The sequence below is a fragment of the Pristiophorus japonicus genome, chromosome 19 (assembly GCF_044704955.1).
Source record: "Pristiophorus japonicus isolate sPriJap1 chromosome 19, sPriJap1.hap1, whole genome shotgun sequence".
Classification (NCBI taxonomy): Eukaryota; Metazoa; Chordata; class Chondrichthyes; family Pristiophoridae; genus Pristiophorus; species Pristiophorus japonicus.
In genome coordinates, this window is record NC_091995.1 from 14,922,230 (window position 1) to 14,942,442 (window position 20,213).

General features: G+C 46.0%; 1 long non-coding RNA gene across 2 annotated transcripts in view; it reads right to left on the reverse strand.

The window, feature by feature from the left end:
- The window catches only part of LOC139230370 (uncharacterized), a 46,472-nt gene extending 26,848 nt beyond the window's left edge, over positions 1-19,624 (reverse strand). Inside the window, exons 1-2 of one of the 2 annotated variants that reach the window (XR_011587909.1) lie at positions 19,596-19,624; positions 2,500-2,611 (exon numbers count right to left, since the gene is read on the reverse strand). This is a non-coding gene — a long non-coding RNA (uncharacterized lncRNA). Of the gene's footprint in view, positions 1-2,499; positions 2,612-19,576 lie in introns of both variants that reach the window. The other variant, XR_011587908.1, reaches the window with a different exon arrangement.
- Between the last annotated feature and the right edge of the window lie 589 nt (positions 19,625-20,213).

Sequence of the window (20,213 nt, forward strand, 5' to 3'; positions counted from 1 at the left end):
CGTCGACGGATGAGAGCGCCCGGACGTTGTCCCAGTTCCAGCGTATCTTTCCCAGCCAGCTTCTGCCGAACAGCATGGGGCCATCGACCAGTACAAACCAGAGTGGTAAATTGTGCACCGCTCCATCGTAGGAGACCTTTACGGTAGCACTGCCAATTACTGGAATCAGTTCCTTTGTGTAAATTCTCAGTTTAGTATGAATGGGAGTCAGGACTGGCCTCGAGGCCTTGCTGCACCACAATTTATCGAAAGTCTTTTTGCTCATTATGGACTGGCTCGCGCCCGTGTCCAGCTTCATTGACACCGGAAGCCCATTTAATTCAACCTTTAGCATTATCAGGGGATACTTTGTGGTAAATGTGTGCACTCCATATACCTCTGCCTCCTCAGTCTGAGGCTCTGGTTCGTCGTGATCCACTGTGGATCTGTCCTCCTCTGCAACATGGTGGTTTGTAGGATTAGCAGGGTTTGCAGCTCGCCTGCACATACGTTGGAGGTGTTCCATTGTTCCACAGCCCTCGCAAACGTATCCTTTGAAGCGGCATGAATGGACGCGATGATCACCTCCGTAGCGCCAACAAGGTGTTAATGGCCTTGCATTCACCACCCTTGATGGTGAACTCTGAGACATTTGCGGCATGTGAGTCCTGCCCTGTACGTTACGATTCGAAAACAACATTACTTTGTTCACAGTACTTGCAGCAGCACTCGTGTGCTGAGAGATTTGTTTGGTATTGTCACTGGTGGTGATGAATGCCTGGGCTATCGCTATGGCTTTACTCAAGGTTGGGGTCGCTACAGTCAAAAGTTTGCAAAGTATTACTTCATGGCCAATGCCAAGTACAAAGAAGTCCCTGAGCACGTGCGCCAAGTGTCCTTCAAATTCGCAATGTCCTTAGCTCGGCGACATAGCTCGCCACTTTCTGGCTTTCAGACCTCTTGTATGTGTAGAACCAGTACCTCACCATCAGAATGCTTTCCTTCGGGTTTAGATGCTCCTGGACCAGTGTGCACAAATCATCGTACGACTTCTCTGTGGGTTTCACTGGAGCGAGCAGATTTTTCATGAGGCCATACATTGGTGCCCCGCAAACAGTGAGGAGGATCGCCCTTCGTTTGGCAGCGTTCACTTCTCCTTCCAGCTCGTTGGCCACGAAATATTGGTCGAGTCGCTCCACGAAGGTTTCCCAATCATCTCCCTCTGAAGGTTTCTCCAGGATGCCCACGGTTCTCTGCATTGTTGCGGTGAGGTTTGTCATCTGTATCTCGTCGTCAGTTGTTAGGTCTTGAATAAAGAATCTGACCAGATACTGTAAGCTCAAAGTAATGTGTGACTATAGTCTTTTATTACAGGTCTCCAGAGTGCCTCTCCAGCCTGTGAGGCCTCCTTATGTACAGGTGCTCCCAAGGGATTGTGGGATCCCTTGGGACTCCAGGGGATGAGGCCTCTGGTGGTTAAACAAGGTATTTACAGGTTTACATATATAACAAATAGCAGCTGAAATTTAGTATGGACAAGTGTAAAGTATCGCATTTAGACGGAACAATAAGCTATACTCCATTTATGGTGTTGAAATAACTAAGGATGAAGTGAAAAGATACTTAGCAGACACAGCACTAAACATATCCAAACAACTTGAGACTGGCAGAGCTCATGCTGATAACTCCCTTACTTGGCTGCTCTTGTGCTTGTGCATTCGTGCCGTTTGTGAAGACATCCTTGGATAACTTACTCATCAGTCAGAGACAGAAGACTGCATCTCTGATGTTCCCGAATCTCTCTCGGCAGATGCCTGAAACCCTTCTTTGATGGATTCCACCATGGCATGCTGCGGTAGCCACTCCAGTTACTGTTTGCTGCCTAACATACATCCACATAGCTTAGCACTGAACTAGGTGAATAGATTGCCCTCCAGTCCTGAAAAGCTCACTCGGCTTTTTCATCGAGCCTGAAAAGAAGTGCAGTGAGCTCGCAGTCAGAAAACCGGGCTCTGCAAACAATGTAAGCAGCCACTGCTCGTGCATCCTGATTTCCTTACTGCACAGCAACATTTACAGCCCATCTGGAAGAAATGGTGATAGGCAGCTCATCAGCTGCTGAAAATTGTAAAAATAACTGCAAGTTGCACATACATGTTGATAAGCAAATACAGCCTGGCCAGATTATTGAATTCACAAGGTACAAATCTGACTGGAGGAAACCAAGATGGATCCCAACAGTTATATTAACAGGAAATAATCACAAACAGAAGGTTAATTATTATTTCTAAAAGGAGGAAAATATAAAACCAAGGAACTTATTTCCAGTATCTGATGGCTCCAGTCATACTTGCATATGAATGGTAAATGCAAAGTTAGCATAACAATCTTCACTATGAAATCAGTTACATCAGAAATGTAAGACAACTGGTAAATGGTCAGGAAAAAAATATTCAAATTGAAAAAAACAAATCATTATTGAATTTTAATTTCATTATATGCAGTAGTGTTGTTTCTTACCCAACATGAAGTTGTCGACTACAATCATTAAAATCAAAACGTATTTCATTTTTAACTTTTTTGAGAGATTCAAGAGAGATGAGGAAAGACGTCCTTCAGCTTCAGACCAAACCTGAAAAATATTTGCTGTTAAACAAAGAAAGACTTACATTTAAATAGCGCTTTTCATGACCACCAGGCATCCCAAAGTGCTTTACAGGCAAGGAAGTACTTTTTGAAGTGTAGACACTATTGTAATGTAGGAAATGCGGCAGCCAATTTGCACACAGCAAGTTCCCACATACATCAATGTGATAATGACCAGATAAACTGTTTTTGTTATGTTGATTGAGGGATACATATTGGCCAGGACACCAGGAAAAACTCCCCTGCTCTTCTTCAAAATAGTGCCATGGGATCTTTTATGTCCACCCGAGGGAGCAGTCAGGGTCTCAGTTTAACGTCTCATCCGAAAGACGGCACCTCCAGACAGCTAGCGCTCCCTCAGCACTGCACCGGAATGTCAGTCTAGATTTTTGTTCTCAAGTCCCTGGAGTGGGACTTGAACCCACGATCTACTGACTCAGAGGCGAGAGTGTCACCAACTGAGCCACAGTTGACTTAATTTCAGAGTACATAGGACATCGGACATGGCTTTTCTAATACACACTTGAAACAGTCAAAGAATTTTTTTAAACTGAAGAATCATTGGGGGAAAATTCAAACTTTGGAACTCTCCTCAGAATTCTTATATGAAAAATATGAGTGGAAGATGCTGCAAGCACAGGCAATTGAAACCTCTAACAAAAATAACGCATATTTTAAATGATCAAGAATAACATGTATTGGACATGAACTGATCTTGGAAGCCCAGATAATCCCCGACATTAAATGGAATTGAATTGTTCCACCTCAAATGCTTGACTATTAAATCAGAGACGAAATTGAAGATATTTATTTTTAACTACATATACTACCACTTTAATATAATGTGGATCCTGCCTGTTCCACCCTTTCTACTTGAAGTGGTTTGATGGGAGGTCATTTTAACCTAATTCAGGAAACCCACGGGATTGGGTGAAATGCCATTTTACACCTGACCCAATATCACTCTCTGTTGACTTCAATGGGGAACAAATCGGCCGGGGTGTAAAACTAGCATCGCACCCGATCCCATCAGTGTCCTGACAGGAGGGTTAGGTTAAAATGGCCCCCATGGTATCCAAATGGCCATTTCTCTCTAGTTGCTGGTTCTGGTGGAGAATAGGCAGAATCAGAGGAGGCATGCAGCCAAAGTGTCCAAAAATATTGTTGCTTGCTGCGTCTTGCACAGCTTTGCCCTGAAAGGGATCCTTGCCATGGGCCAGGAGGTAGAAGACGGGCACAGCAACAGCCAGTGTCAGAAGGCAAATCCAACCAGAAAACAGGAGAGCTGTCTACACAAGGGACTGATCACTCAGCAAGATTTGTATGGCAGGCTGTAATTGATAACACATTTTTGTTATGTGCCTGAAACATCCAAGGTACAGTGGTCATCCACACATGTGCCCAATATCCTTGCCAAACAGCACCTCTATATGGGTGTCTGCCACATATCAAAACATGTGAATATAACAGCATTTCTTCCTTACCATCTCAATCTACTTAACACCAAAAGAATCTCCAGGACAAATTAGTGTCAAGTCACTCCAACTTCTATTAACTTTTAGAATGTGTGGTGCAAATGTGCTCTGTGCGTTTTGCCCTGGTGCTTCTGCTTAGTAAAAATGTGTGGTGTGTATCTTCTACTTCTCAGCATTTCCCCAGGAGGAGGAGGAAGCAAAGTGAATGGTAGTTAGGTGTCCACAAGCCTGCACTAAATTTAAAGAATAAGGATTGTCCTAACTGACACTGTAACAGAAAGGCTTATGGAAGCTGGTTCGTCTGAGACGGCTAAATCACTGAGACGGAAGTCACCTCCAGCCTCAAAGGCTCCAGGGAACCGTCCCAACTATACACTGTTCAACCTCGTCTCACTCAAAGAACCTCATGAATGTAGTAGGCTATTAGCTTGAGGTGGCATATCGTGTCTACCCTTATGGTAGCTGGCACAAATGTTAAAAAGTAGATATAAATTGGGTGAATGGATTTTTTTTTAACTTCCTTTTGTGAATGTTGTTCTGCAAAGTAAACATGGCTTGACTGAAGAGCTTTGTGCATATTCTCCTACTGTGAAGCTACTGAACTTCCTGAATAGAAAGACATTTAACTCTATGAATGTTTAAATTGTCTGTGATTAGCTACAACAAATCCTGCATGACAATGGATAATTTGCAGTAAGTCATAAAAACGTCCAGCTTCCCATTTCCATTTGGGGTAAGACAGTGAAGTGTTGGCTTTTAGGAGAAAAGGCATAACGTTCTTAGAAGCTGGTTATCTGTAATATTTTCTGGCTCTGATGAAACATTAGTTTTGCTTCACTCCACAGATGCTGTGCCTGACTTACTGAGTGCTTCCAGCATTTTCTGTTTTTCTTGCTACCTCCCTACTGTCTGTCTTGGTCCCTCCACTGCCTCTGTGCTTTCAGACTGCTTGATCAAGATCCAGTCTTGGATAAGCTAAAGCTTTCTCCAGTCAAATATTGGCACGGTTGAAGCCATCATCTTTGGTCCCTGCCACATATTCCACACCCATGCCACCGGCTCCAACCAGTGCCTGGGCCACCACCTCATGCTGATCCACAGTGTTCACAACCTATTTGATACCAACTTGAGCTTTCCACCTATATATTGTCCACCGCAAGGACCTCTGTAACATCACCCACCTCCATCTCTAACTCAGCCCATCTGCAGGTGAAATCCTCAGCCATGCCTTTGTCACTTCCCGCCCTTATTATTCCAATGTTCTCATAGCCTGCAGTCCTCCATAAGTGTTAGCTGCTCCAAAACTCTGCTGACTGGTTAGAGGAATTAGAGAGCCATTGAACTATAGTGCACAATGAATGAAGACAAAAATCCGTGATCAGTGGAGCTCCCCCCCCACAAGTGAAGAGAGAAATGTTGCAGTTCTCTTATCTTGGCTACTCTTGTCAGGTCAGTATACTTTTTTCAACACGGTTCAATTGCTCTGGGAGTGAGAGAGGTGACACTCAGTGCCACCACCACCTGTCTCCACATGGTTCTGGTAACTGATATAGGTAGCCTCCTTCCCTGTGAGCTCAGCAGGCAGTCTCCACTATGATGAATCTCACCCAAGAGGATCTTTAGGTCAGTGTCTGCAAATTTCTGGAATCGGCTTAATCTGTTGCCACTCATCTGAGGCCCTTCTTGCCAGCCACAAATGTGTGAAGTTGGACATGTTGGCGGCTTGAGAAAGAAATCATTGCGGTGCAACATTCTGACAGAAAATGGAGGAGAAAACACTATACATACCTGCTGTGCTTCCAAGAATCCTTTGTTGCAGTCATTTAAATCCTGAACCAGAATTTCTCCCTTGCCATTAATTTACATGGGAGCTGAGCAACTGACCTGCCATTCAATATTTAAATGAACTGGGGTAAGCGGGCCATTCACCAGCAGGCAAAAGTCCTGTCCCTTCACAATATGTAGAATTCTCAGGGTCTATTTTGTAGGACTCAATCAAAAAGGTTTACTTCATCGGATCTGTGGTGATCTCATAAATTTCTTTGCAAATCCTTTCAATGGAGGTGTTGCTACAGTTGTACAGGGCCTTGGTGAGGCCACACCTGGAGTATTGTGTACAGTTTTGGTCTCCTAACCTGAGGAAGGACATTCTTGCTATTGAGGGAGTGTAGCGAAGGTTCACCAGACTGATTCCTGGGATGGCAGGACTGACCTATCAAGAAAGACTGGATCAACTGGGCTTGTATTCACTGGAGTTCAGAAGAATGAGAGGGGACCTCATAGAAACGTTTAAAATTCTGATGGTTTTAGACAGGTTAGATGCAGGAAGAATGTTCCCAATGTTGGGGAAGTCCAGAACCAGGGGTCACAGTCTAAGGATAAGGGGTAAGCCATTTAGAACCGAGATGAGGAGAAACTTCTTCACCCAGAGAGTGATGAAACTGTGGAATTCTCTACCACAGAAAGTTGTTGAGGCCAATTCACTAAATATATTCAAAAAGGAGTTAGATGAAGTCCTTACTACTAGTGGGATCAAGGGGTATGGCAAGAAAGCAGGAATGGGGTACTGAAGTTGCATGTTCAGCCATGAACTCATTGAATGGCGGTGCAGGCTAGAAGGGCCGAATGGCCTACTCCTGCACCTATTTTCTATGTTTCTATGTTTCTATGAGATGTACATCTAATTCCCACTTCCTCCCATAATATCTCTCCCCACCTGCTTCTATCTCCAATGTTGTAAGCAATGCCTCAGCAAATCTTCTAGCTTGTTACATAGAAATTACAGCAAAGAAACAAGCCATTCGGCCCAACTGGTGTATGCCAGTGTTTATGCTCCACACGAGCCTCCTCCCACCATTCTTCATTTAACCCGATCAGCAAAACCTTGTATTCCTTCCTCCTTCATGTACTTACCTAGCTTCCTCTTAAATGCATCAATGCTATGCACCCTATTTGCTATCTGGTACATAGTTCCACATTCCCACCACTTTCTGGATAAAGAAATTTCTCCTGAACTTTAGGTCAGTGTCAGATTTCTTAAATTTATGGCCCCTACTATTACTGCCCCACAAGTGGAAACATTTTCTTTACAAGTGGAAACATTTTCTTTATGTCTACTCGATCAAACCCTTTATATTTGAAAGACCTCTATTAGGTCACGCCTCAGCCTTATCTTTTCTAAAGAAAAGAGCCCTAGCCTATTCAGTCCTTTCTGATAGTTTAATGACAGTAATTCAGTTACTATAATCAAGCACTAATCATTTAAAATAATAATCATGTTCTAGTCATTGGTAATGAATTGCAATATAGCTCTATAAATTATAATACTTGCATGCCCAGTAGATAATGGTGACAGCTTATGGAGTAATAAGCCTTAAATCAAACATAGTTAGCTCCTAAAGAGATGTAGGAAAATTACTGAATTATATATTTTTGTTATATATGCTTGATAATTATTTTAACTGACAAATTGACTATTTTGCTGTTATAATGTGACCATTGCGTTAAACTTATAGGGACGGATTTTCCGATCTTTTATGCTTTTTTCACCCCGGAGGGGCAGCAATGGTGTCGGTGAGCTCTTCTGGGTGGGCAGCCAGCCTCCAGTGCCCCACGAGAGTTTTCGGAAGAACATAAGAAATAGGAAATAGGAGCAGCAGTAGGCCATTTGGCCCTTCGAGGCCGGATTTGCAGCGGCACGGAGCAGTACCGCCCGGAAGAGTTATGCCAGTGTGCAATGTCCCTAGTCGTGAAACTGGCATGCTTTTGAGTCTCAACCATCCCGTACACCTTGCAACGCGCCCTGCTGAGACCACCTGTAAATATGGGCGGTCCAACCTATACTGGCTGCACTGAGGTAATTAATGCTGACCTCAGGTAAGTGTGATTGTTTTTTCTTTTAATTTTTTTGCGATTTATGTTGTGGTGGCATGGGCTACGTATTGGGAATATTTTTGTGGGGTTTTTCAGTTTTTTTCTCCCCAGGCCGCCCTCGGAGCGCTCCCGAGACGGCTCTTTAGCTCGGGATTTTCCCATGCTCAGCCGGCCTAGTGCTCTAAGAGAGGTGTATTAGCACTGTGCCCCAACTCAGGGCCCAGCTTCCCAATTTTGAGGAATGAGACGCAAATTGTTCCCGGGCGCAAACTTTACCGCCCCGCCGCCATTACTGCCCCGAAATCAGCAAAGACGAAAATACAGCCCATAAAAGGTGTGGCAATAATTCTGCCCTAAGAGGTTTCAAACCCCCAAACAACCATTCTTCATTGATGGTAATGGGCATTAAAAATAATCTTCCAAGGACAATTTGACCACTGTGTTCAATTAGGACACTGCAACAACTTTTTGTCAAGGATTACAATTCTAACCAATCTTAAAAGCCACACTCAGGAATGCTGCAACATGCTGCACCATGTAATGATGGGATGTAGTTTTGATGCACCAGTGGGCAGAAGCTGATTCGAGGCTGGGCAGATAAAAAAAAACATAATTTGGATTCAAAAATTCAAACGTATTTTAATTTTCTTTTGTTGGATAGAAAGGGGAAGGATTCTGTCTTATAATAGCATTTCTCAACTTTCTCTTACATGAGCACAAGAAAAGGAAAGGAAACAGTACTGAATCCCAGGCCTGTCAAAAGCCTATAGATGGGCAAAGAAACAAAGGCCCATCAGAGCTGTAAATCTGCCAAGGGAGAGAGATGGGGGGAGATGGGCCACAAATGGCTCCAGGGCAGAATTAGAGCACCACTGTAGCAGGAGAGAAAAAGAATGCCTGTACGTTAACAGTCGGACAGGCTCTGGCAGATGGATAGGGGGTGGCAAATGGGTCTCCTCAAGTTCTACTGCTGCTTGTGAGCTCCCCACGCATTACTTGAATGACTTGAAATAACGGTACCTTCTTGAGGAATTTATTCAGTTTTCTGAGATCCAACATGGCATAATATCTTCCTGACATCTTGACAATTCAAACTACTCCGAGTAGAACACAACTCATGTTAGCAATCATTGTATGCAAAAGCTGAGGGCCATCCAAATGATATGAATGCATTATTCTATAAAATCACAATGGCTTGGCTTGAAGTATTCCTGCTGCTGTTCATTTCCTGGCATTGCTTGAAAGGATCCAGCAACATAGATACTGAAGTTAACAGTCACCTCAAAAAGCCATTGAATGAGTTGTTCCTTTCAAGAAAGTGATTTCAATATATAGGGGTGCTTAACCCACCTGAAACTGATGGGATAGCGTGGAAGGTTGCTTTTACACCTTGTCAGACTATAGGGCACAAGTTTCCCTAAAGAAAAAAAATGGCGCTCACTTACCTGGATGCCTGTTTTTTTTTGGCCCCTCAGCGCTGAAAATAAAAATGCAGAGTTTTCTCACCTCTGGCGACGACGTTACCGGATCTGAACTCACAGGGCAGAGCCTCTAATGTGCGCTGAAATCGCACAGCGCATGTGCTCGGAAAAAAAAGGGCACCAAATTGCGCATGCGCACAAGAAAAATAAAAATATAACTATTTTCACATGCGCAATAGAAAGTATTAAAAAAACAGCACGTATGGGGGACTGTGTGGATCACCATTGAGAATCCATTGATGGCAGAGCTGGATTTGCAGGTAGGAAATACAGCTTCGATCATGAGATGGCTGCAATGGAAGGGCGCAGATAAGGTGAAAGGGCCAGGGACGGAGATGGGGAAACCGTAAGGGCGAAGAGATTTCTCGCCGAAGAAATTGAGCCCGTGGTAGACTTAACTGAGAGTAGATGTGGAGTTGTTGAAAACAAGGGGAGCTTCGGTAAAAATAAGCTTAAACTGTATGCACTCGCAAAAGTTTGGGACCAAATTGCAGTCGAGTTTAATGGAATGTTCATGACCCCGAGAACCGGTGCTTAGCTGAAAAAGAAGTGGCAGGACCTCGGACAAGCAGTGACTGTAAATAATATGTTAAACTTACATTTATTTGGGCTTTTAAATATATGCATATTTATGCACTACAATAACATCTGTAAATGTGATCCGTGTGCGTGTGTGCACGTGTTCAGAAGGACCCTCTCTGAAAAAGTAAAATTTTCATCTTTGCAGAAGATGGTATCACAGGTCAACCGAGAACATTCACAAACTGGAGGAGGTCCGCCAAGTAGGCTGTGACTCGTTTAAGGCTCTGTTTGATTGTTTGTATTGCCCGCTCTGCCTGCCCATTGGAGGCTGGTTTAAACAGGGCTGAGGTGATATGTTTGATCCCATTGCGGGTCATGAATTCTTTAAATTCGACACTGATGAAATATGGCCCGCTGTCACTGACCAGTATGTCAGGCAGGCCGTGGGTGGCAAACATGGCCCTCAGGCTTTCAATGGTGGCGGTGGCGGTGCTTCCCGACATTATTTCATTCAATCCATTTTGAAAAAGTATCCACCACCACCAGGAACATTTTACCGAGAAACGGGCCCGCATAGTCGACATGGATCCTCGACCATGGTCTGGAGGGCCAGGACCACAAACTTAGTGGTGCCTCTCTGGGCGCGTTGCTCGACTGAGCACACATGTGGCATTGCCGTACACAGGACTCTAAGTCAGAGTCAATACCAGGCCACCACACGTGGGATCTGGCTATCGCTTTCATCATTACTATACCCGGGTGTGTGCTGTGGAGATCCGAGATGAACGTCTCCCTGCCCTTTTTGGGTAGCACTACGCAGTTAGCCCACAACAGGCAGTCTGCCTGAATGGACAGCTTGTCCTTTCGCCGCTGGAACGGCTTGATTAGCTCTTGCATTTCAACGGGGATGCTGGCCCAGCTCCCATACAGTACACAGTTTTTTTTACTAGAGACAGCAGAGGATCTTGGCTGCTCCAAGTCCTAATCTGGCGGGCCATGACAGGTGATTTATCATTTTCAAACGCTTCCATGACCATCAACAAATCTGCGGGCTGCGCCACCATCAACAAGTTTGCAGGCTGCGCCATTTCCACCCCCGTGGTTGGCAATGGTAGCCGACTGAGAGCATCCGCACACTTCTGCCTGGTCTGTGGCGGATGCTGATAGCGCGAGTGCCCACCTTTGTATGCGGTCTGAGGCATTAGTATTTCTCCCCTTGTTTTCAGCGAACAGGGATATGAGGGGCTTGTGATCGGTTTCCAGCTCAAATTTGAGGCCAAACAGGTACTGATGCATTTTCTTTACCCCAAACACACACGCTAATGCCTCTTTCTCAATCATGCTGTCGGCCCTCTCGGCCTTAGACAAGCTCTTGGAAGCATAGGCGACAGGTTGCAACTTCCCCGCAACGTTAGCTTGTTGTAATACATACCCAACTCCGTATGACAACGCATCACATGCTAGCACAAGTCTTTTACACGGGTTATACAATACAAGCAGTTGTTGGAGCATAAAATGTTTCTGGCTTTCTCAAAAGCAATTACTTGTTTTTTTCCCCATACGCAGTTCTCACCTTTATACAATAACACATGTAGGGGTTCTAGGAGGGTGCTTAACCTCGGTAGGAAGTTACAAAAATAGTTGAGGAGTCTCAGGAACGACTGCAGCACCGTGACGTTCTGTGGCCTGGGCGTGTTCCTGATAGCCTCTGTCTTGGCGTCTGTGGGCCGAATGCCGTACGCCGCGATCTTTCTCCCCAAAAACTCCACATCTGTTGCCATGAAGACGCATTTCGACCTCTTTAGCCGCAGCACCACGTGATCCAGTCGCTGGAGGACCTCCACCAGGTTTTGTAGGTGCTCGGCGGTGTCCCGACCCATAACCAATGTCGTCCTGAAAATCCACCATGCGTGGTACCGACGTGAGTATGCTCTCCATGTTTCTCTGGAAGATCGCTGCAGCTGACTGAATTTCAAACGATCATCTTTTGTAGATGAACAGTCCCTTGTGCGTGTTGATGCAGGTGAGACCTGTCGAAGACTCCTCCAGCTCCTGCGTCATGTAGGCCGAAGTCAGGTTGAGCTTGGTGAACGTCTTGCCTCCTGCCCGGGGCGCAAATAGGTCGTCTGCTTTAGGTAACGGGCATTGGTCCTGTAGCGAGAAACGATTAATGGTTACTTTATAATCGCCGCAAATCCTGACCGTGCCATCACTTTTGAGTACTGGAACAATCAGGCTGGCCCACTTGCTGAATTCCACTGGGGAGATGATGCCCTCGTGTTGCAGCCTATCCAGCTCAATTTCCACTCTCTCCCTCATCATGTGAGGTACCGCTCGCGCCTTGTGGTGAATGCGTCGTGCCTCTGGGACCAAGTGGATCTGCACCCTCGCCCCGGAAAAGTTTCCAATGTCTGGCTCAAAAAGGGAAGGAAATTTGTTAAGAACCTGGGTACATGAGGCCTCATCAACATGTGATAGTGCTCGAATGCCATCGGATTTTGCCCAGCCAGCTCCTTCCAAGCAGTGTGGGGCCATCGCCCGGGACAATCCAGAGTGGCAGTTCGTGCACCGTGCCCTCATAGGTGACCTTGACCATGGCGCTGACCAGGACAGTGATAAGCTCTTTGGTGTACGTTCTCAGTTTCGCGTGGATGGGGCTCAGGGCTGGTCTGAGTGCCTTGTTGCACCACAGTCTCTCAAACATCTTTCTACTCATGATGGATTGGCTAGCGCCAGTGTCCAGTTCCATGGTTACGGGTAAGCAATTCAATTTTATGCTTAGCATTATAGGTGGACATTTCGTTGAAAATGTGTGCATCCCGTGTACTTCAGCATCTGCCTCCTCTCTCTGAGGCTCGAAATTGCTTTGATCCACCATGGACCGATCTTCCTCTGCCACGTGGTGGTTAGGTTTTTCAGAGCTTGCAGCTCATCTGCAACCTCGTTGGAAGTGCCCATTGTTACACAGCTCTTGCAAACATACCCTTTGAAGCGGCATGAATAGGCTGAATGGAAGCCTCCACAACACCAACAAGGTGTGAATTGCCTTGCATTCATCCTTTGTTGCGGACTCTGAGTCTTCTGGGTCACCTGTGGCCTGCTGGCAGTTGCAGCCTCATGGGTTCTGTCCTGTACATTTCTGTTCGCAAACACAGTTCCAGTTAATTTGTGAACATTGCTCGCACTTGTGTGCTGAGAGATTTGTTTGGTGTTATCACTGGTGGATATAAACACCTGTGCTATCGCAATGGCCTTACTGAGGGTCGGTGTCTTCACAGTCAAAAGTTTTTGTATGATGGTCTTGTAGCCAATGCACAGAACAAAAAGGTCTCGGAGCATTTTCTCTAGGTAGCCATCAAACTCACATTGTCCTGCAAGTCGCCTTAGCTCGGCGACGTAGCTCACCACTTCCTGACATTCAGATCGCTGGCACGGGTAGAACCGATACCTCGCCATCAGCACGCTCTCCCTCGGGTTAAGATGCTCCCGAACCAGTGTACACAGCTCCTCATACGACTTATCTGTAGGTTTCACCAGAGCCAGAAGATTCTTCATGAGGCTGTAGGTCGGTGCCCCACAGACCGTGAGGAGGACAGCTCTCCTTTTTGCAGCGCTTCCTTCTCCGTCCAGCTCATTGGCTACAAAGTACTAGTTTAGCCATTCAACATAGGCTTCCCAGTCCTCACCCGCCAAGAACTTCTCCAGGATGCCCGGAGTTTGCTGCATCTTTGCGTTAGATTCGTATACTTGTCGCCAATTATTGTGTTCCTAACACAGATGAGACTGCACACAGGGAGGTTAAAGTAACAGTGAACTCAGTCTTTATTAAGACACTCCAGAGTGAGGAACAGGCCTTAGGGGCCGGCTTAGATACAGTGCTCTCAAGGGATGCTGGGATCCCTTGGGACTTCAGGTGATGAGCTTCCTGGTGGCGGAACATGGGAGTGCATGCTTTACAGATACACGACACCCTCACTAGCAAGAACGTCCTTCCTCAGATTAGGAGAGCAATACTAAACACAATATTCCAGGTGAGGCCTCACCAAGGCCCTGTACAGCTGCAGCAAGACCTCCCTGCTCCTATACTCAAATCCCCTAGATATGTAGGCCAACATGCCATTTGCCTTCTTCACCGCCTGCCGTACCTGCATGCCAATGTTCAGTGACTGATGCACTATGACACCCAGCTCTCGTTGCACCTCCCCTTTTCCTAATCTACCACCATTCAGATAATATTCTGCCTTCATGTTTTTGCCACCAAAGTGGATAACCTCACATTTATCCACATTATACTGCATCTGCCATGCTTTTGCCCACTTACCTAGCCTTTTAGCATCCTCCTCACAGCTCACACCGCCACCCAGCTTAATGTCATCTGCAAACTTGGAGATATTACATTCAATTCCTTCATCTAAATCATTGATGTATATTGTAAATAGCTGGGGTCCCAGCACTGAGCCCTGCGGCACCCCACTAGTCACTGCCTGCCAATCTGAAAAGGACCCGTTTATCCTAACGCTCTGCTGCCTGTTTGCCAACCAGTTCTCTATCCACCTCAATACATTACCCCCAATACCATGTGCTTTAATTTTGCACACCAATCTCTAAGAAAGCAATAAAGAAAGGAAAGATAGATTACGAAAGTAAACTTGCGCAAAACATAAAAACAGATATATAAAACGGAAAAGAGTGACTAAAGTAAATGTTAGTCCCTTAGAAGATGAGAAGGGGGATTTAATAATGGGAAATGTGGAAATGGCTGAGACCTTAAACAATTATTTTGCTTCGGTCTTCACAGTGAAAGACACAAAAACCATGCCAAAAATTGCTGGTCACGGGAATGTGGGAAGAGAGGACCTTGAGACAATCACTATCACTGGGGGGGGTAGTGCTGGATAGGCTAATGGGACTCAAGGTAGACAAGTTCCCTGGTCCTGATGAAATGCATCCCAGGGTATTAAAAGAGATGGCGGAAGTTATAGCAGATGCATTCGTTATAATCTACCAAAATTCTCTGGACTCTGGGGTGGTACCAGCGGATTGGAAAGCAGCTAATGTAACGCCTCTGTTTTAAAAAGGGGGCAGACAAAAGGCAGGTAACTATAGGCCAGTTAGTTGAACATCTGTAGTGGGGAAAATGCTTGAAGCTATCATTAAGGAAGAAATAGCGGGACATCTAAATAGGAATAGTGCAATCAAGCAGACGCAACATGGATTCATGAAGGGGAAATCATGTTTAACTAATTTACTGGAATTCTTTGAGGATATAACGAGCATGGTGGAGAGAGGTGTACCGATGGATGTGGTGTATTTAGATTTCCAAAAGGCATTCGATAAGGTGCGACACAAAAGGTTACTGCAGAAGATAAAGGTACACGGAGTCAGAGGAAATGTATTAGCATGGGTCGAGAATTGGCTGGTTAACAGAAAGCAGAGAGTCGGGATAAATGGGTCCTTTTCGGGTTGGAAATCGGTGGTTAGTGGTGTGCCACAGGGATCAGTGCTGGGACCACAACTGTTTACAATATACATAGATGACCTGGAAGAGGGGACAGAGTGTAATGTAACAAAATTTGCAGATGACACAAAGATTAGTGGGAAAGCGGGTTGTGTAGAGGACACAGAGAGGCTGCAAAGAGATTTAGATAGGTTAAGCAAATGAGCTATGGTTTGGCAGATGGAATACAATGTCGGAAAATGTGAGGTCATCCACCTTGGAAAAAAAAACAGTAAAAAGGAATATTATTTGAATGGGGAGAAATTAGAACATGCTGCAGTGCAGAGGGACCTGGGGGTCCTTGTGCATGAAACTCTTTTTGGTAAGAATGAAACTCTTTTTGGTCCTTGTGCATGAATCCCAAAAAGTTAGTTTGCAGGTGCAGCAGGTAATCAGGAAGGCAAATGGAATGTTGGCCTTCATTGCGAGAGGGATGGAGTACAGAAGCAGGGAGGTCTGTACAGGGTATTGGTGAGGCCTCACCTGGAGTACTGCGTGCAGTTTTGGTCACCTTACTTAAGGAAGGATATACTAGCTTTGGAAGGGTAACAGAGACGATTCACTAGGCTGATTCCGGAGATGAGAGGGTTACCTTATGATGATAGATTGACTAGACTGGGTCTTTACTCGTTGGAGTTCAGAAGGATGAGGGGTGATCGTAGAGAAACATTTAAAATAATGAAAGGGATAGACAAGACAGAGGCAGTGAGGTTGTTTCCACCGGTCTGGGAGACTAGAACTAGGGGGCACAGCCTCAAAATACGGGGGAGCCAATTTAAAACCAAGTTGAGAAGGAATTTATTCTCCCAGAGGGTTGTGAATCTGGAATTCTCTACCCAAGGAAGCAGTTGAGGCTAGCTCATTGAATGTATTCAAATCACAGATAGATAGATTTTTAACCAATAAGGGAATTAAGGGTTACGGGGAGCGGGCGGGTAAGTGGAGCTGAGTCCACGGCCAGATCAGCCATGATCTTGTTGAATGGCGGAGCAGGCTCGAGGGGCTAGATGGCCTACTCCGGTTCCTAATTCTTATGTTCTTATGTTCTCATCCCATCCCATTCCCATCGCATTCCGTCCTACCTCTCCCATCTATGTATATATACTAGCATGGATTGAGGATTGGTTAACGTACAGAATACAGAGAGTCGGAGTAACATGTCATTTTCGGGTTGTCAGACTGTAACTAGTGGGGTACCGCAAGGATCAATGCTTGGGCCTCAGCTATTTACAATCTATATCAATGATTTGAATGGGAGGACCAAGTATATTATATCCAAGTTTGCTGATGATACAAAAGAAGGTGGGAATGCAAGTTGTGAGGAAGATACAAAGAGATTCCAAAGGGATATCGACAGGCTAAGTGAGTGGGCAAGAACATGGCAAATGAAATATAATGTGGAGAAATGTGAAGTTATGCACTTTGGTCGGAAAAATAGAAAAACAGAGTATTTTTAAAATGGTGAGAGATTGGGAAATGTTGATGTTCAGAGGGACCTGGGCATCCTTGTACACACATCACTGAAGGTTTACATGTAGGTACAACAAGCAAATAAGAAATAAAATGGTATGTTGGCCATTATTACACGAGGATTTGAGTATGTGTAAAGATGTCTTACTGCAATTATATAGGGCCCAGGTGAGACTGCACTTAAGAGTATTGTGTGCAGTTTTGGTCTTACCTAAGGAAGGATATACTTGTCATAGAGTGCAACAAAGATTCGCCAGACTTGATTCCTGGGATAGGGGGATTGTCCTATGAGGAGAGATTGAGGAAACTCGACCTATATTCTCTAGAGTTTATAAGAATGAGAGGCGATCTCATTGAAACATACACAATTCTTACAGTCTTGACAGGGTAGATGCAGTGAGGATATTTCCTCTGGCTGGGGAGTCTAGACCCAGGGGTCACAGTCTCAGAATAAGGAGTCGGCCATTTAGGACTGAGATAAGGAGAAATTCTTCACTCAAGAGGGTGATGAATCTTTGGAATTCTCCACCCCAGAGGGCTGTGGAGGTTCAGTCATTGAGTATATTCAAGCAGAGATCGATAAGATTTTTGAATAGTAAGGGATTGAGGGATATGGGGATAGTGCAAGAAAGTGGAGTTGAGGTAGAAGATCAGCCATGATCTTATTGAATGGCGGAGCAGGCTCGAGGGTCCAAATGGCCTACTCCTGCTCCTAATTCTTAAGTTCTTATGCCATTTCCATCCCTCCCATCCTGTCCTCCCATGCCACTCCCATCCTATCCTTCCATGCTACTCCCATCCTTTTCCTCCCATGCCATTCCCATCCTATCTCCCATTCCATTCATAACTTATCCCCTTACCATACTCACCGCTCCCATGCCATTACCATCCCATCCTATCCCATTCCTCACATTTCCATCCTATGCCTCCCATACCATTCCCATTCCTCCCATACCATTCCCATCCTATCCCTCCCATCTCATTCCCATCCTATTCCCCATGCCATTTTCATCCTATCCCTCCGATCCCATCCTGTCATTCGCATCCCATCTGATCCCCCATACCATTCTCATCTTATCCCAATACCATTCCCATCCTTGCGAAGCCATTCCATGCCATCCGATGCCATTCCCATCCTGTCCTCCCATCCTATTACCAGCCTATTCTCTATACCATTCTATCCTCCCATACCATTTCCATCCTATCCCTATACCATTCCCATCATATCCCCCATGCTATCCCATGCCATCCCACCCATGCTATTTCCATCCTATCCTATCCTTGCTGTCATCCGTGGCTCAGTGGGAAGCACTCTCGCCTCTGAGTCAGAAGGTAGTGGGTTCAAGTCCCACGCCAGGGACTTGAGCATATAAATCTAGGCTGACACTCCCAGTGCAGTGCTGAGGGAGTGCTGCACTGTCGGAGGTGTCGTCTTTCAGATGAAACGTTAAACCGAAGCCCCATCTGTTCTCCAGGTGGACTTAAAAGGTCCCAGGACAATATTTCGAAGAAGAGCAGGGGAGTTATCCCTGGTGTCCTGGGCCAATATTTATCGCTCAGGCAACATAACAAAAACAGTTTATCTGGTCATTATCACATTACTGTTTATGGGAGCTTGCTGTGTGAAAATTGGCTGCCGCGTTACCCACAGTACAACAGTGACTACATTCCAAAAGCACTTCATTGGCTGTAAAGTGCTTTGAGACATCCAGTGGTGTGAAAGGTGCTGTATAAATGCAAGCCTTTCTTTTATCAGTCCCACACTATTCCCATCCCTATACCATTTCCATCCTAACCCCCACACCATGCTCATCCCATCCCATTTCAGTCACATCTCATCCTATCCTATCCCTCCAATGCCATTCCCATCACAACCTATCCTATCTCTCCCAAGCCATTCCATCCCATCCCTCCCATGATATTCCTATCCAATCCCTCCATTGCCATTCCCATCCTAAGCCCATAGCATTCCCAACCTATGCCCCATACCATTCTCATCCCTCCCATGCAATTCCCATCCTGTCTCATTCCCATTGTATCACTACCCCATGTCATTCCCATCCTATCCCCCCCATGACATTCCCATCCAATCGGATCCCTCCATGCTATTCCATCCTAGTCCCATACATCCCATGCCATTTGCATCCTGTCCCTCCCATCCCCCATGCCATTTCCATCCTATCCTCCCATCCCATATCCATCCTTTCCTCCTATACCATTCCCACCCCATCCCATTCCCTTCCTATTTCCATCCTTTCCTCCCATCCCACCCAGCATTCCCATCCTATTCCCCCATACCATTCCCATCCAATCCCTCCCATGCCATTTCCATCCCTCCCATCCCATCTCTCCCATGCAATGTTCATCCCACCCAAACTATCCCTCCCGTCCCATCGCTCCCATGCTATTCCCATCAATCCAATCCTCTTCCATTCCCATCTCTACCCCATGCCATGCCTATCCCTCCCATCCCATTTCCATCCCATTTCCATCCTATTCCTCACCCCATTCCCCATACCAATCCCATTCCATTCCCATCCCTCCCACACCATTGTTCCCATCCCCACCCCACCCAATCCCTCAGGACAGCAATCTCTGTAGCCAGGCTGCTGTTGTGGCTGGGCTCCCGTTACCTGCAGCTCTTTAACTTACTCTCCATCAACCGTTACCAGACGCACGTGCGCCTCCACGTGACTCCGCCGCGCGCGCAAACTAAACAACTCCCAACCCACCAACAGACGCGCCTCTTAACTTGACCAATCAAACCACCCCCTCCCCTGGTCACGCGGCCAGCTCCTGACGACCTCCCTCGCCTCATGGGGAAGATGGGGGCGGGGCGAACCGCGTCACTCCGTCACCGACTCCACCCACGTGACGGGGTCAAGGCTCTCCTCATTGGGCAGTTTTGAATTGTTCCTTTTGAGCGCGAAGACAACGGCCGCGGGGCGGCCGGCAGTTGTGTGGCCCGCACCTGGTCTGGCTGGTAACTGCTCTGGCATTACCGCAGTTAAAGTAGCGGCTATATTTTTACTGCTTTCCCGACCTTCCTGTAAGGTTCGCGGGGACGAGCGAGCGGGTGAACACGTTTACCTCTTGGTGCTGGCCTTGGCAACCTGGAGCCGACCCTCAATTGGCCAAGGGACATATTGACCTCATTTTCAAAGGCCAAACGGCCCAAGGTCAAGATCCCAGACTAGCAGACAAACCCAGTCTCTACCTGAAAAAACCCTGCCTCTATTTACATTCCAGCATCCTTCAGCCCTTTTGTTC